Source organism: Schistocerca serialis, chromosome 5 (genome assembly GCF_023864345.2).
Source record: "Schistocerca serialis cubense isolate TAMUIC-IGC-003099 chromosome 5, iqSchSeri2.2, whole genome shotgun sequence".
Taxonomy (NCBI): domain Eukaryota; kingdom Metazoa; phylum Arthropoda; class Insecta; order Orthoptera; family Acrididae; genus Schistocerca; species Schistocerca serialis.
Window position 1 is genome coordinate 364,569,482 of NC_064642.1, and position 19,649 is coordinate 364,589,130.

Genomic DNA, 19,649 nt, shown 5'->3' on the forward strand with positions numbered 1-19,649 from the left:
ACGCTGACCACTCAGCTATCAGGGCGGACCCGAATATCGATGTCGGTGATATAACAGATTCCAAATCATCCTTATAATTTAGAAAGTTAACTAAGGTGTTTCTCATGTCTAGAGAACCAGCAAAGGTGTCTTCCTCTTGTCTTTCACCTGCTAGATTCACACCCTAAAATCATTGTTCCCCCAACTAAATAAAGGCACGGAATGTGCAGAAGCAGTCAACTGAACAATTTACATGGGAGGGAATAATGGTCCAGCACAAACACATGTCCATATTGAATCTTCTCAAATTTCCACGCGATCACAAAAGCTCTCCATCACTACTAAGTATTAGTTCGCTATTCGGCCGTCTAGAGGACGATACGGTTAAGTCAGCTACATTCTTACACCCCAACAGGCCTATCCATTCTGACATCTCCCACCATTCCTGCCACAAGTCACCGGCGCTGCATGTCAGGCACGCATAGACAGAATCGTCCTAGGAAAAAAACAGCCTTGTATATCTTTTATCCCTGTACTTACAATTAAATACTACAATGGCGGTCTCAATTGAACAACATTCGACAATGAGCGAAGTATTGGAAATACACCCTGCTGACGGCTGTGGCTCTGGAAGCAGAAACATCTGTGCCATTCTTATGACTTGACATACTCTTCCCGTTGCTATCACAGTTCTCCGCATCAAATACGTACCTTCCTTACGACTGGACATAGTCATTTCCTTTGCCCATGTCAGAACACAAACACATAATTTATAAGCCTGGTGCTCAAGGCAAACCTATCACGCACCCCCTACTACTAATCAACTGATTGCTGGCGATATAAAATAATACTGACCGAAAATCAACGATGGGTGGACATGACTCATAAGTTTTTCTTGCGATTGCTACCACTATGTCTTAGAAAGAGAGGCGAAATCGTCTTACAAACCGCTATATGTTTAAAAAAAACACAACCATATTACCATCGCAAGTGGTTTTGGTTCTACAGGTGCACACAAGTATTCATGTTAAAAGCTACACCAGCTTTATAAATACGCGTATGGCATTACCTATGAATGACCTGGTTTCTCCAGACAAATACCGTGACACTGAATATAGACGATGATCGCCGGAGTGTGTATTATCAGACCAGCAGTTACATGTCGCCGATGGTGCACCTTCGTAATAAAATTACCGAATTTTGAAAGTGATTCGGCTAAGGAGCATGGTACGAAACCGGTATTTGCAACTCCATGTCGCCGCCACTAGATATTTCTCCAGTATTTGTAATGAATTCTGTCTCGATGCCATGTCAGAGGTTCTGCGATGTATCCACTGAGTTATAGGCGATGATTGATTGAGAAGGTTCACAAACAGTAGTTGATGGTGTGATGATTGAGGTGATAAGAAATGTACACTAGCTTTTCAGATCTCCAGTGCTACGCTTTCGGTAGAAATGATGTCTATGATTTGGAATCAAGTCTTTCCATTGAACCACATACCTGCATTAGATCCTATGGAGAAGTCCTTCAATGATTACAGCCACTAGTGAATCATATTTCTAGCACTCTCATATCTCGAAACGAGCCACTTTCTCGAATCTATCTGCTGCAGTAAAATTCCAACATGGTATAAGGTAGCCCCTATGCATCTTGCAACTACCTCTCAGACTCTGCTCTACTGTCCCTGCAGCATTGTGCATGCGATTGTTCCAATGTAAGTCAGAACTGAAAGCTATATCTACCACAAAACTGTGTTTTGACCTTTAGACGGAAACGAAACCCGCTCCTGCAACACGAGGTAGTATAAAAGAGAGTACGGGAAATGGGGGAAGGACGTGTATTTTGCTACTGCATTATGGTGCTTCTCCAACCTACAAGCAGATCCACGTCCCTCAGGGCCCATTCATGTCTGTCACCCCAACGTTCTGTCATCGTTATTCTGTACCATGCACCAGAGACAAATTATGAACTATAAAAGCTCCACTAACTTCATCCGATAGAGAACTTGACAAGACTTTTACCGCATCTCTCTCCTCCCATACATCGAAAACAAATACCGCATGTGTGCCAGCATTGAGCACATGTGAAGATCCTATTCAATATACAGGTACTGATCCACTGCACAAACGTTTCATCACCTGTACTGTAGGAGGATGACCGTATCCCACAGACTATATTGTAAGTCGCAAGAGACGCTCCCTGTGACCCTGTGTCGTTTGAAGTTTTTTTTTTTTTTTTTCCTGCTGAACACGCTTTGTACACCGCCATACATTTTGTTTTTCCGCCACGGCTTCGAGGTCTGTGTCAAGTTCTAAACTGAGATTAACACGTTCTGATGCATTGCCTCTCACAGAAAACTAGTGTTGTTAGTGCGGATACCATAACACGCCACACACGCTGGATGATTTTAAATAAAAGACAGTACAACACAAGGAAACTGGAAGAGTTTGGCGGTGTTGTGAAGAGTTTCCAAACTGCTGTCTGAAAGTGACTGATGACGTCTAGATTTAAACTCATCTGTCACAGTGATGGAATAGCTGATGGCTCTGCGCACCGTTTTGACTGATTCCACATATTGCAGTCATGTACGCGATCACTGTTTCGGTGCTATGCATCCCCAGAAGATGTTGTCTCTCCACCAAAACTCCTTCTCCAAATCAAACAGGCGATGTCAGTCAAACATTATGTGGTAACCAACAGCGTACCAGTGGATGGATGGGGTGGAAAAGACACCATCAATGTACTATAATAATAAGTATCCCAGTTGACAGTGCGAACAATTTTAGCAATCCTACAGTAATTTCAACACTGAGCAATGATGCGACAGCATGTTTCCCTACTTCAGTATCATAGCTAAACCGCCCCCTGTCTACTTTGCGAGTATCATTGCGAATGTAGACAGATGACTGTGCAGTATATCCATTCATTGTTAATTGTCAAACACATACATCATCAAAGTATACCAGACAGCGCTCTACATATTCGAACGTAGTGCATAATTTATGATCTATCTCTACGCATATAGGATTCACAGAGCATTCGCGCAGTCTTAGGATAAAATTAGAGACTGAAATGCCATCCCTCACCCCCCACATTGTCTTTGACCAGCCCGCCCTGCAGCACCGTTACCGATTTAATATGCAGCTGACCAGAAGTAAACTGCTACATTCCACGTCTCATGAATGAATTGAGCTAGTCGAGCACTCGCGCATCCAAGTACACGATATTTCTGCAGATGCACTCATGTCAAGGAGGTTAGCACCCCTATCAGTGTATAGTAACAGATTTGAAAGTGTTGTGATGTAATAGCAGATGGTTAAGGAGAACAAGAAAAGGTGATTTTTATGCATGATGGAGCTCTAGACAGATGGAGTTCGAAGAATTTTACGTAAATCAACTATGCTGTCAACTCTTAAAGTATTGTTCTAGAGTCTAGGATCAGTACCTGGAAAGTGTTGGTAAGAGAGAACACAAACACACGCACTCCTAAGGCTACAACATTCCACACTTAAAGCAGACTATAATGTTATATCGCTGAGTTTCCGACCTATCAGTCGTGTGGAATGCAGCGCTGTTAATATTCCAATGTAAGAAATATATTTCCAGCGCATGACATACATCCTTCTTGCAGGTTTCTCTATGATAAACTATGGTAGCGAAACGTAAAACGAGAAAACTACTTTCTTAAAACAGTGGCTCTAAGTGATACATGCACAATATAGCTTTCCAGAGATGTATAGCGTCCACTGTCCGCATCCGATCACGGTTCAGAAATTATACTATGCCCACATCAGTCCTATATAAAATGATCTAGTAATGGAGAATACGTCTTACAAGGAAACAGATAAACGCACAGCAGTGGCGTCCGACATGTGAAATACTGCCACTAACTCTGTGAACAGCACAGTTGTCAAGCTGGTGTATACACAGGGGATTGCAGTGTCTTACAAACACCTATCACTAACTTCGTTATGAAACTGAAGTATCGATTTTACACTTAAGATGCGACAGGGGAATGGAACACATCGCATAAATCTTCGTTCGTTTAGAGGAATGTGTCACGTTTCATCACATGTGAGATGGAAGTCTTCTGATGACAGAGAGTTTTTCTGTTAACGATCGCAAGTAGACACTGCTCTAAGACCCACACAGAGCAAGCGGTTGTAAACGAGTCAAACGCAGGCTATGTCACACAACTGATGCATCCTGACGGAACATCAGGACAAAAATGGTCAAATGACCTGCAGCAACTTCTCCCTGTCTCTCTCTCTCTCTCTCTCTCTCTCTCTCTCTCTCTCTCTCGCGCGCGCGCGCTAGAATGCATAATCAGTCTACCATTAAATCGTACTCTGTTACAACTCCATCTCAACCGAGCAATCCATTCACTCTATGTCATCCTTTAACACAGATGCAAGTAAGTTTAGAGGCAGATGGTTTTCTGTCTTCCTGGAAAACGTGAAATTCAGTAGTCAACCCGAGTGTCTCACTGTTACCTCAATAGACATGCAGTAGAATGCTGCCTCAATAGACAAAAAGTGACTGCTTCCCTGGTTCCTTTCGCTTCCACGTTGATGTTTTCTCGGATACCTCTTGCTGTCGCATGCTTGTTCCCATGTACAAATTGTTCTGCCCCAAGTAGAAGGCACACAAGTACTTCCTCAATTTCCCCGCATATCGGTGTATATTCCGTTAATATATACGTATTTTTCGCAATTCTATCGATTTTTATATCATTTCTACCAATGCGATCATGACATAACCTCTCGTCCCATGTTCTAAAATTGATTGTAAATGTAGTACAGCTGCCAATGACGTTTGTCTAGTCGTAATGGAAGGATAGATTGGGCATGGTGAATTGTGATTTCAATGCACTGAGGAGTATATCCGAATGTAAGTGGTGATAGATTCATTTTGTAAACAGCTGCACAATATAGCAATGCAAGTGTTCAATTGGACCTGCTGTAGTGTACAAACAGGATTGGCAATACGGCTGTAACAATACGTCCCCTCATCGGCACCCCTAAGCATACCCTCACATTTTCCTTGTTGTTCTATTGATAGTGATTTTGATTACAGTACACCAACACGCGTCCGTGATGTCTTTCCAAGCATTACGTCCGCAGGGGTGGTATTCATTATCACATAGCGCCGGACGCCTGTCCTTCATAACACTTGTTTGAGAGAATCTTGGCAAGATGCAGCACCATCCAGAAGCGCTGGTTCGAAGATAATTTCCTAGGACTGAGGAGAATCGAGACATATAGCCATTGTGAGTGAAGGCATTCCATACTTTTTTAGGCGCTGAACATGTATAAAAGATAACTGCACTGTTTGTGTAAAATGTGTATATATTTCTGTGTAATGTTGTTGCGGCTTACGTTGTGGCATGACCAGAGAAAATAAGTGAGTGTGCTATAGTGAGGGACGTATAGATTCAGTGCATCGATAACCGTGAGAGTATGAGAGAGATTTTTACGTGGAAAATTATGTGCTCTATAGATACTGAGATTCGTTCCAGAACCACAGCTGTCAAGAGGAGACATTACCTGTACATCAATCAGTATCAGACTGCAGCAGCTCGTCTGCAGACAGTTCTCCCACACTGGCAGCAGCAGCAGTTTGACGGGTTAATTCAGTGATGGACGATTGCTAGGAAAAATGCACCCTGTGTTATTCTGGGAAGCATTGCAACATCTCTCTCGGCGCTGCATCCGCACCGCAGCTATGCGTCATTGTACCAGCAACGATGCCTAGGTGAACATGTTTCGACAGGTATTTCTCAAGTGTTATATATGAGCAGCTAACGGGTATGCGGCCGGATTCGTCTCGACGGCACGATATATCGACGGTCCAACTGGCCGCCATCTTCAGGTGAGATTGGAGGAGCGCTATCACGCCGGAAGTGAAGTAACATCAGATGCGGCGGCTCCATCATACCCTAAGAACAGGTCGCTGCGCCTGCAGAAGCGAAAGGGCTGCCCTCTGCGAAGTGAAGAATCGCAATGCCGCCGGCTGTAGAAATTAACAAAAGCGATGAATGGCAAATTAAGATGCAGCCGGTCAAAAACCAGACCGTTGTCTTATATATCAGATAAAATATGAAGCCACACCTAGCTTAAAAGAAAACCTTTATCTCTATTAATAATGTCATCGTGTAATCGTATTTCGATGGAGTCCTTAAGTACACAATCGCAGTAATGGAAAGGCGGGGTAAGAATATGCGTCTCTTCAAATGATATATTATGCCCTTCATTGAGACAATGTTCAGTGATCTGTTCCCGGCATATAAAGACCCCACCGTATCTGATGTTGCCTCAGTTCCGGTGTGATTGTGCAACTGCAATCCCGCGTGAAGATGGCGGCCCATTGAACCGTCGAAATATCGTGTCGTCAAGACGATGAAATCCGGCCGCACACCTATGAAGAGCATCAACATTCATTAGGCCAGAAAAATGTACATAATCACATGTAGTCATATAACGTTGACTGAGGGACCACGGGAGATAGGATCAACCGTTTTATTGAAACTGTTTTATTTCAGGCTCCTTTTCCAAATTTCAAATTTGTGGTAAGTTCCTATGGGACCAAACTGCTGAGGTCATCAGTCCCTAGGCTTACACACTACTTGATCTGCCGGCCGCGGTGGCCGCGGTGGCCGAGCGGTTCTAGGCGCTTCAGTTCGGAACCACGCGACTGCTATGGTCGCAGGTTCGAATCCTGCCTCGGACATGGATGTGTGCGATGTCCTTAGGTTAGTTAGGTTTAAGTAGTTCTAAGTTCTAGGGGACTGATGACCTCTGATGTTAAGTCCCATAGTGCTCAGAGGCATTTGAAAAAACACTACTTGATCTAACTTAAACTAACTTACGCTAAGGACAAAACACACCCATGCCAGAGAGAGGACTCGAACCTCCAATGGTTTTTTTTTTTTTTTTCGAAATGTGAGAAGCGTTTTAAATGCCCCTGCATTCACACAGGAGCCTATGATGAAAGCGTGTAGACTGTAGGGTGTAAAATGTACGTTAACAATATGGAGAGGGAAGGCCAGGATGAATGCTGCACATAGCGTACTCTTCTCGATTAGAATCAAAGAAGTCATTGTACTTAACGCCGTAATATCTATATCTACATACATACACCGCAAGCCACCATGTAGCGCATGGCAGAGGGCGCCTGTTTCCATTGATAGTCATTCCCTTTCCTGTTCCACCTCCAAATGGAATGATGAAAAATGACTTGTCTATATGCTTCCACACGAACCCTGATTTATACTGTCTTCGCCGTTCTTACGTTGAGTGTACGTTGGGAGCAGTAGAATCGTTCTGCAGTCTGTCGCAAATGTCGGTTCTCTAAACTTTTCTTATAGTGTTTCGCTAAAAGAACGTCTTCTTCCGTTCAAGGATTCTCATTAGAGTTAACGGAGCATTTCTGTAGTACTGGCGTGTTGATCGAACGTACCGGTAACACATCTAGAAGGACGCCCCTGAATTCCTTCGATGTCTTCCTTTAATCATACGCCGGGGGGATCGCAAACCGTTGAGCAGCACTTAAGAAAGGGTCGCACAAGTGATATGCACGCAATATCCCTTATCGATGATCTACATTTTCCTAAAATGCACCTAATAGAACGTAGGCAATCATTCACCTTCCCTACGACCGACCTTACGTGCTCTTTCCATTTCATACCGCCTGGCACTCACTTACTCGAGAACCTATTCCGTATGCTCGGACTTAACATTTACAGTGTGTTATATGGCATTGTATAAAACGCTTTCCGGAAATAGAGAAATATGGAAACTGCCTTTTGCCTTGCGTCCACACTTGACGGGATATCTTTCGAGAAGAAAGCAAGATGAATTTCGCACCGGCGATACGTTCTAATTTGTGGCCGGAAGCTTTTCCGCCTCAAGGAAATTTTTTATATTTGGGCTTACAATGTGCTCAAGAATTCTAGAAAAACCGACGTTAAAGTTGTTCGACTGTATTTTTGCGGATCCGTCCTTTTATCCGTCGTATAAACGGGAGACACCTGCTTTCTTTGCTTTTTTTTCAGTCACTTAGGACTTGGCACTGGGCGAGAGATTCGTGATATATGCAGTTCAAGAGAGTATTATGTGTGACAGCATAAGGCGATTCTTTTTCTTTTCGTCTCTTTACGTTGCTTTTCATCGCGAAGGATACCTGTTTCTGCGACAATTAAGCGTTTTTTTTTTTTTTTTTTTTTTTTTTTTTTTTTTTTTTTTTTTTTTTACATGTCAAGTTCCGTAGGATCAAATTGAGGAGCAAATCCCCAGTCATGGAACATGGAACTCGTCAGTGCATGAAATTACAACATAAAAGTAATAACAGATAAAAATAAAATGTTTATGAATCCAAAAAAAGTAAATCCAGAAGTTCAAGTAAACGCAATCAACAGTACAACAAGAATCAGCTTAATTTTTCAAGGAACTCCTCGACAGAATAGAAGGAGTGACCCATGAGGGCACTCTTCAATTTCGATTTGATAACGGATGGATTACTGCTAAGATTTTTTAATTCGAGTGGTAGCTTATTGAAAATGGGTACAGCAGTATACTGCACACCTTTCTGTACAAGAGTTAAGGAAGTGCGATCCAAATGCAGGTTTGATTTCTACCGAGTATTAACTGAGTGAAAGCTGCTTATTCTTTGGAATAAGCTAATATTGTTAACAAGAAATGACAGTAAGGAGTAAATATTAAGAGGCCAATGTCAAAGTTCGCAGACTCGTGACCAGGGGTCAACAAGAGGTTCTTTAACTTACACCACTTATTGCCCAAACCGCCCCTTTCTGAGCCAAAAATATTCTTTTATAATGGGAAGAGTTGCCTCAAAATATAATACCATACGACTTAAGCGAATGAAAATGAGCGAAGTAGAATAATTTTCGTGTCGACGATCACTCACTTCAGATACCGTTCGAGTAGAAAAAATGGCAGCATTAAGGCGTTGAACAAGATCCTGAACATGGGCTTTCCACGACAGTTTACTGTCTATCTGAACACCTAGAAATTTGAACTGTTCAGTCTCACTAATCATATTCCCATTCTGTGAAATTAAAACGTCAGGTTTTGCTGAATTGTGTGTTAGAAACTGTAAAATCTGAGTCTTACAGTGATTTAGCGTTAGTTTATTTTCTACAGGCCATGAACTTAGGTCAAGAACTGCACTATTTGAAACCGAGCCAATGTTGCACACAACATCCCTTACTACCAAGCTAGTGTCATCATCAAACAGAAATATTTTAGAGTTACCCATAATACTAGAGGGTATATCATTTATACACTCCTGGAAATTGAAATAAGAACACCGTGAATTCATTGTCCCAGGAAGGGGAAACTTTATTGACACATTCCTGGGGTCAGATACATCACATGATCACACTGACAGAACCACAGGCACATAGACACAGGCAACAGAGCATGCACATTGTCGGCACTAGTACAGTGTATATCCACCTTTCGCAGCAATGCAGGCAGCTATTCTCCCATGGAGACGATCGTAGAGATGCTGGATGTAGTCCTGTGGAACGGCTTGCCATGCCATTTCCACCTGGCGCCTCAGTTGGACCAGCGTTCGTGCTGGACGTGCAGACCGCGTGAGACGACGCTTCATCCAGTCCCAAACATGCTCAATGGGGGACAGATCCGGAGATCTTGCTGGCCAGGGTAGTTGACTTACACCTTCTAGAGCACGTTGGGTGGCACGGGATACATGCGGACGTGCATTGTCCTGTTGGAACAGCAAGTTCCCTTGCCGGCCTAGGAATGGTAGAACGATGGGTTCGATGACGGTTTGGATGTACCGTGCACTATTCAGTGTCCCCTCGACGATCACCAGTGGTGTACGGCCAGTGTAGGAGATCGCTCCCCACACCATGATGCCGGGTGTTGGCCCTGTGTGCCTCGGTCGTATGCAGTCCTGATTGTGGCGCTCACCTGCACGGCGCCAAACACGCATACGACCATCATTGGCACCAAGGCAGAAGCGACTCTCATCGCTGAAGACGACACGTCTCCATTCGTCCCTCCATTCACGCCTGTCGCGACACCACTGGAGGCGGGCTGCACGATGTTGGGGCGTGAGCGGAAGACGGCCTAACGGTGTGCGGGACCGTAGCCCAGCTTCATGGAGACGGTTGCGAATGGTCCTCGCCGATACCCCAGGAGCAACAGTGTCCCTAATTTGCTGGGAAGTGGCGGTGCGGTCCCCTACGGCACTGCGTAGGATCCTACGGTCTTGGCGTGCATCCGTGCGTCGCTGCGGTCCGGTCCCAGGTCGACGGGCACGTGCACCTTCCGCCGACCACTGGCTACAACATCGATGTACTGTGGAGACCTCACGCCCCACGTGTTGAGCAATTCGGCGGTACGTCCACCTGGCCTCCCGCATGCCCACTATACGCCCTCGCTCAAAGTCCGTCAACTGCACATACGGTTCACGTCCACGCTGTCGCGGCATGCTACCAGTGTTAAAGACTGCGATGGAGCTCCGTATGCCACGGCAAACTGGCTGACACTGACGGCGGCGGTGCACAAATGCTGCGCAGCTAGCGCCATTCGACGGCCAACACCGCGGTTCCTGATGTGTCCGCTGTGCCGTGCGTGTGATCATTGCTTGTACAGCCCTCTCGCAGTGTCCGGAGCAAGTATGGTGGGTCTGACACACCGGTGTCAATGTGTTCTTTTTTCCATTTCCAGGAGTGTATAAATAAGGAACAGGAGTGGCCCCAACACTAATCCCTGGGGCACCCATCACTTGACTGTACCCCATTCAGACTCCACATCACAGCCATTCTCAACATTGTGAATAATGACCTTTTGCTGTCTGTTGTTAAAGTAAGAGGTGAACCTATCATGAGCTACCCCCCGTATTCTGTAATGGTCCAAATTCTGGAGCAATATTTTGTGTCCAACACAATCAAATACCTTAGTTAAATAAAAAAAATATGCCTAGCGCTCGAAACCTTCTATTTAACCCACCCAGTACCTCACAGACAAAAGAGAGTATAGAATTTTTAGTTGTTAAACGACTTCTAAAGCCGAACTGTACGTTTGATAGCAAATCGTTTGATGTAAGTGATCAATTATCCTTACATGCACAGCCTTTTCAATAACTTTAGCAAACACTGATGGTATAGAAATAGATCTAAAATTGTTAAATTATCCCTTTCTCCCTTTTTATGAATCGGCTTTACTATTGAGTACTTTAATCGTTCAGGAAACTGACCATTCCTAAAGGAAAAATTACAAATGTGGCTAAAAATAGGGCTAACATGTGCAGCACAGTACTTTAATATTCTGCTAGGCACTCTGCCATATGCATGAGAGTCCTTAGTCTTCAGTGCTGTAATTATTGACTCAATCTCTCCCTTATTTGTATCACAGAGGAGTATTTCAGACATCAATCTCGAAAAGGCATTTGCCCAGAAAGTTATTTGATTTCCTGTAGAAACTAAATTTTTATTTAATCCACCAGCAATGCTCAGAAAATGATTGTTAAATACTGTACATCTATCTAATTTATTACTAACAGAAGTATTTTTAGTATGAACTGACTTATATCGTCGACCTTGTGCTGCTGACCAGACACTTCCTTCACAACTGACCATATGGTTTAAATTTTATCCTGTGAATTAGCTGTTCTATCTGCATAACACATACTCTTGCCTTCCTAATAACATTTTTAAGCACCTTACAATACTGTTTGTAATGTGCTACTGTAGCTTTGATTGTGACTACTTCTAATATTTTGATGTAATTCTCACTTTGTTCTACATGATATCCTTATCCCACTAGTCAGCCACCTGGCCTACCTATTACTGCTAGTACCCCGTTTAGAAGGTTTTAATGGAAAGCAACTCTCAAAGAACATGAGAAATGTGTTACGGAAAGCATTGTATTTATCATCTATGTTATTGGCCCTATAAACATCCGACCACTCTTGTTCATTGACAAGGTTTAAAATACTTTCTATTGCTGTTGGATTAACTTTCCTACATAGTTTGTAATTATATGTAGCATTTGCTTGAGTACAAAAACCTTTTAGTGTTAAAATTTATGCATCATGGTCTGAAATGCCATTCACCTTTTTACTAACACAATGCCCATCTAGTAATGAAAAATTTATAAAAATATTGCCTATGGCTATGCTGCTGTTACCCTGCACCCTAATTGGAAAAAATACAATCTGCATCAGATCATATGAATTTAGGAGATCTACCAACATCGTTTTTCTCCCGCCCTCATATACAAAATTTATATTAGAGTCACCACATATGACTAATTTCTGGTACTTCCTATAAAGTGAATCAAGAACCCTCTCTAGCTTGAGCAGAAATGGTCTGAAGTCAGAATTAGGGGACCTATAAACAATAACAATTAGAAGTTTAGTTTCACTAAATTCAACTGCCCCTGCACAACATTCAAATATCTAGTCCATTAAATTTCAGGCATGCAGCATAAAATTTCCTCCACTGATATTTCGACCGCGTATCGTCCGGCCACCCTCAGAGTGAGACACAAGACTGAAAATGCACACTCAAATATCTGTTCAGTACAGTGTCGTGATAGGTCTATGGACTCAAGTGGACTACTATTTTTTACGTACATAGCCGCTTCCACACCCCACAAGGAACTCCTTGAAAACAGCCAGCTAATCTGTATCCTGGAGAAGGAAGCCTTTGAATTGTCAAATTATTTAAGTGGTGCTCCGACATACCAATAGTTTCAGAGTCAACATCTATAAGCAGTTCACTTACTGCACGAAATATGCTAATTCCTTCTCTACTTGGAAACAGGATGTCCTCTGAAGGTGAGCCCTTAGTTAGACGGACATCCCTTATCCAGGTACACCTATCAGCTAACTTCAGTCTAAAAAAGGTGCAGCTCTAACTCTAACTACTACAGGAATTTTTCCATGAGTGTACGATTCTCCTTCATGAATGGTCTTTACTATATTTCTGAGCTCCTTTTCAAAATCGAGAGTAGGTTTAGCCTTCTTTTCTCGGCATTTTACAATTTTTGTCATAAAACAAGGTGGGAGTTTTCTATCTTTATTCCACATAATCGGAGTATTAGTGAAAGGGGGCATAAGCGTAGTTTAGATATCAAATTGATATCAATTTCATATGAAAATTAACTAAATTGATCAACTAATTACGCCCAACAACCCCACCTCCACCCGCAGATCACTCATGTATTTTTCTCAGCCTACACCTTGGTCCCCCCACTTTCCCCTCTCCCCACCCCTCGCCCTCTCCCTCCCTCACCTACCCTATTGGCAGGAGTTTCAATTTTTAGCGGAAATTTCAAATTTTGGCTGGAATTCCGAATTTTGGCGGGAATTTCTTTATCCTAGGGTTGTGATAACGTCCCTCCCCCCGCCCGGGAGTTGGCGGGCAATCCAAAATGGCGGTGCCCGTTCCGAAACTCGAAACTTGGTCCTGGTGCGCCCCCCACACATGGAAACTGCACAGATGCAGGAGACGAAGGTTAGATTAAGGTTACTTTATTTATTTTCGTTGGGAAATAAAGATCGGTCCTAGTTACGTAATTAGTCGTGAAGATCGGGCCTAATTATACAATTACATGCATAGCGCTACACAAGAGCTACCTAAAATCTCAATGCAGCTCAGAACGCCGCCATAAACAGGTATTATGTTGCTGGGAAAAAATTTCACAATACCACTTGAAACTACTGGCGGAGGCATTCAGACTTTAGCCTACACCTATGGGCTGGCGGGAAGAAGGCAGGGGTGTAAGGTACTATCTTTATTTTTATTTATTTTTTGGCGGGAGATATATTCAACTGACGAGATGCTGGTGTTGGACAGAGAGAAGTTTAATAAGTGTATTACCTGTAGGCATACAGCTGAGGACTCTATCTATCGCTTTTTGACGTCAGAGTTCACTAAAGACGCCTACTCGACAATCACCCAGCAGTCCAGGTAATCGAAGCCAATACACGCTACCACAACTGATGAAAAATGCGTCACTGTTCTAATTACACATCGAAAATGTGTGAAAAAAAACTGCAGTCATAGTCAATGGGTCATAACGCAGCGCATGTACTGGGGATTGGGAAAGAATCATTGAAATAACACAACCACCGCAGAAACTGACCCTAGAAGATTGCAGAAGGGCAGCAGTTCTAGCTGTGTTCTCCTCGATGGGTGCTCAAGAACTAACCAACTTGGAGGTAGTCTTAATGCCCCTTCTACTCCTCATCCCTCTCTCCTTCCCTCCCTCCCCTCCCTGTAGGTAGGGATAGGGGCCTGTTCTATCTTGCCGCTGGTGGTCCACAAAGAGATCCTTCTGTTGGCGTTCATATAATGTCTCCAGTCTGTGGAAATCAGTCACAGATAGACAAAATACAAGAACAAGACGTATCATGCAATCTGTTAAATGTATTTCTTGGAAAGAATGGACCGCCATGGAGCAGTCACTTGGATAACAAGAAGCCCTCCGCCTAAAGCGACCACAGACCCCGCCGTGTCTGAGAGCACATTCTTCCTCAGCTGCGGTTGGAGCAGTCTGCAGGGCACGGCACAAGCTCGCGGTCTCCTTGAGGCGATGGCCATTCGCCAACACGAAAGGGTCATTTAGCTGCGCCACTCCTCCACACAGACCACACCCTGGTCAAGGTGCAGCTGCGATGGCAACCTAACACACAGTGGACCGCCCCCCACACCATCTCACCGCAATCGACCACAATTCTGCGATGGAGAACACTTTTATTTAACGTCAACACATCTCTTGTAGTCAAGCATCTTTTAAAAATATTAAAACAATCGCAATGATATTTTCCACGAAAATAGACGCAACCCATTTCCTTTTAGTTTTTTGAGCAAAATCGGTATAGCTTTTACTTTTGATTGCAGGATACATTTTGCATCTAATGATTTTGCGACGTTCAACAAAGTGCACCTTCGCCGGTTACGTAACTTTCACCATTTTGCTTCAAAAACTACCGAATGTCGTCGTTACTTCGAAACCGTCATTGGAGTACGGAAAAAGCGAGAATTTAAACTCTGAAGAAAAAACATCTATGTAAGCAATTTCTTTCACCTTGATGGACAGTTTACATGACCTGAGAGAATCTCTCGCAATCACACTCCCTGCCATGGACATCTTGCACACAAAATAGCACAATTCGACTAGGAGTTTACATTTGGATTGCAAGTATAATAAAGTTTAGTATATATGACCAGAACATCATGTGACTGGAATTGCAACCATCTTGTATCTTTAGACTATAAAAGGAAGCTTGACAGCCGCAACCGATTATTCTTCTGTGGTAGTTGAAAGTATCAATATGGACTCCTCTAAAGTGCTTAACATGCCGCAGCTATTAGGAAGATTAGACAAACCGACGAACCCTTTAATTTATGATTGCTACTGGAGAACGTGGACAGTCTGTTTCTGACATTGGCTAATAATTTACACCAAGAATGGTACACTCCTTAGTAAGAAGAATTTAAATGTGCTTACTCCTATTACAGAACCATTTTTCTATAACATTAAGATAGTTAATATCTTTGATCAAGTGGACTGTCATGAACAGTTAGAGAAGGGACGATCTGTAATGTTAAAGAAGGAGATGTGTAGCTCATTTAACTATTATTTATGTTGTAAATTCTCCAAGTTCGTCACTCCAAGTCATGGTGTCAATACGAAGCTACTATTTCTCCAACATGGATGTGGCAGTGTGACATCAAGAGGAATACTAGATAAAATCGGCAAGGAAGTTCTGGAAACCATTTCGACGAAATATAAAAATCCTGTGCTACACCATATGAAGTGGAATTAGCCGTGCTTAAATTGGATGTTCTAATGAAAGAGTTGCCTGGAGTATTGCAGCAGCTACTTGTAGACGATTATTACCTTTTGGATTTAGACATAACGCGAGACTTTGCCGGAATTTTTAATAAAATCGTGGTGCGTGACTATCTAACATGACCCACAACTTCCCCGTGGAAGGAGACCGCCAGGAAAGCAGCAGTGTGATTGTGTACGAGGATAAGACAGCTAGAATACACTGTTTAAGGTGGATGAGCTCCAATTGTAGAATAAAGATTTATAGCAAATTTGTATGCCAAATCACAGTTCTAGCGGTAAACAAAGTTATCGGTAACCATCTTATAGATTTTATAAAGTTTTCAGACACGTGACTACGAGAAACTTTTACGTCTTCTTTGGGTAAGGAGCATGGCGTTACCAGGCCGCAGGCTACAGTATATAACTACAGAATGGATCATGTGTTCAGCCCCGTGCAAGACTGTTTAAGTGTATTAGAGACCAACAAGCAGTATTTACAATGTGCTCCTGTTTACTCTGTGCCAACTGCGTCCATGTGGTGCCAGCTAACTAATAATTTACAGAACAGTTTCTGTGTGGTTTTAAACAACATTGTGTAATTTGTCTACTGGGGTAATAAGAACACCCGAAAATTGACTGGTGTGCAGCTAAGTCTGCCGGTCTCTCAAGAACGAGAAAAGCTTATAAGCTATGCTCTGTCTGCATACAGTTGTAACTATCTACCAGTGAACTACGTGGAGATTCTTAACTTGACTCTAACAAAGACAATATAAGTATTACACAGAAGTGGTACGTTAAGGCAGGAGAAACTTATTTTTCTCAGTCTAGAACATTGTTCTCCACAATACCATCAGATATAGATATCGCCATATTAGGACTGGTTCCCAAAAACAACGTTGTTCCACAAGTCTTAAGGAAAAGAACCAATGTATCGAATAAATTTAAACCATTCGTCATTAAAGTAATTACGCCTTTAAGTGCAGTTAATTTGGTGTGTTTACGGAAAAGAAAACTGGAAATGGAAGAGATCTAAGCTAAAAAACGTAAACTGGAGTGTATGGAGGAGACAACAGCCATAAAGGAAGAATATAAACTGCAATTGGAAAAGGAATAAGCTATTGCAAGTGTGTAGGCAAGGCTTACATATTGCGTTAAACACAGTGTGTGGCGAAATCTGGCCATCACTGGGAAATATAAAATATATGCATTTACTTTTAATAGCAATGGTAAGTGGCCTTACGTTGGAGTACTGGCCGAAAAGGATGGATTGGAGCACATGTACTACGTTAAAGGACACATGAAAAACCTGTTTATAAAGCTTAATTCCCACCTGGATCTGCTTAAAAAGGATGATTAGGTTGTATCTAAGTGTGCTGGACTGGATGTTATGCATTTGGCAACAGATCAACCGTTTTCAGAGCTTAAAATCGACGGCATAACGACATTTAATGACCACTCTTTTGCAAAAGTTGTAAACATAAAGTTCTATACGGAAATTCCACAAAAATGTGTGGCAGAATATCTGGTAACGTACACCCAGGAAGATGAGTGTTGTAACAACAGCATTATGGAAAAAAAGAGGTAAGATTGAAATCGCCGAATGCTGTCGTCTAGAAGAACTGATGGAGGGAACAAAACAATTTGTTAAAGCAATAAGAGACATAGTTAACAGGAAAAAAATGATATATGTTTTTTAATTTGAGACCATCCCTTCTTTTACTGTCAAATTACTGGCTGAAGAAAGAATTAGAAGACTCCAATGTAGGTTTAAATTATAAGATGAAAATTAAGGTGGATGTTATTGAAACCACAAAGCAAAAATAAAGAAAGAGTTGTTTTCTATAGGTAAATGTACATGTAGAAGTTAATAAAGATTTGGTACAAGAATATTTGTTTCCAAATTCTCTTTACCCTATCAAAAAATACAAAGAAAAAGACTGCTATTTACGATGAGCTGTTTGTATGGGATGTGAATGACTGAAAAGTAATTGAAACTAGGTAGTTAAAGGCAAGGCAACTCTCGTTTCTTACCTACATGAAATGTCTATTGTAAAACTCGCCGCCATGATCTTTTTGGAGTTGTCTAGGCTTCAATTGGTCCCCTTCTGCAGCAATCCGTCAAACATATGTGCGACATTCTCACCTGATTTTGCTTTCGCAAGTAATGCCCAGGCATATTTAGAATCAATATGAAAGACCAATAAAATGTAACCCGTTGTTCACACGTGAATATTTCCTTATGTCGACAAGATCCGCCTGCCACAGGTCGTCCAAATCTTTAATCATAACGGATCTTAGAGCGTATAGGATTGCCGTCCTACGGGCCCGGGTTCGATTCCCGGCTGGGTCGGGGATTTTCTCCGCTCAGGAAATGGGTGTTGTGTTGTCTTCATCATCATTTCATCCTCATCCGGCGCGCAGGTCGCCCAATGTGGCGTCGAATGTAATAAGACCTGTCCCGTAAGGGCCCTCCCGGCCAAATAACACCAATTGCTCATTTCCATTTTTTCGAGGGTATGTTTTGCATGCTGGTTTTTACAGTTCTTGAACAACAGTCTCCATACTTATTCGATGATACTTCTCTCTCTAAGCTCAGAAATCACTGAAACAACTTCATTCGAATGGGCCGTATTACCAGCAGCAGCTGATGCCATTGGCAGTCGTAGCCGGCCTATTAGCTCACTTGGGTCGTCGTAATATATATATATAGCGGGAGTGGATTGTTCACTCTCGTATGGTGAATGTCAATACCATCACCACTGCTATTTTTTCATAATACAAAATAGGTTTTGTAATTTCATATTGCTTCGGCTTTTTGCATTCTTATGCAGATCAGTCAAGAGCAATATTTCACAATACATTTCCAGATCCTTAGCCAAATAATTTACCGTGTTTGTGGGTCTTAGGAAAATAAGGTTCAGTAGTCCAGGTGTTCTATGAAACTGTCTATCATCAATCTGTATTGTGTTCTCAGTTAAACTTATAGGCTGCATGCCCAGCATGTATGGTTTTACTCTGCTGACACTGAATACTTTGTCTATCGTAAAATCGCTGTGACACTTAATGAAATTGGCAATGGCACAGCCGTCATCGTGTAATCCTGAGAGTTTCTGTAACCAGCTTGAAGGTTTCTGTTAGTGATTTCTCTTACTTCAAATGCCATAACCTCAGCAGCCATAATTTCTATCAAATGGCCTTCCATGCCTTGATGACATTATGTTTAGCCGGCATCTGGTTGCATTGAAATCGGACTTCTCTGCTCTTCTTCTTATGCTGCTCCCCCTTCTCGGTAATAGCTGTTTTCCGTTCGGTTAAGTCACCTACTTTCTTTTCAATTGCGTTAACCTGTTCGTACGATGTCCCCTTCTCAATAACAGTTATCCCAACGTCAGTGAAGTTGTTTACTTTCTTCTCGATTGCATTAACCGAATCATTCATACAGGTAAGAAAAGGAGGTTACTACGCTTTCAACCATCTAATTTTAAACACTTTTCAAGGCCAAATAGGTAGGAAATGAGGGTTGCTATACTTTTGGCTACATAGTTTCTTATCTATTTGACCTTGAAAAGTAGCTGAAACTAGATACACAACTGGCCATTAAAATTGCTACACCAAGAAGAAATGCAGATGATAAACGGGTATTCATTGGACAAATATATTATACTAGAACTAACATGTGATAACATTTTCACGCAATTTGGGTGCATAGATCCTGAGAAATCAGTACCCAGAAGCACCACCTCTGGCCGTAATAACGGTCTTGATACGCCTGGGCATTGAGTCAAACAGGGCTTGGAGGGCGTGTACAGGTACAGCTGCCCATGCAGCTTCAA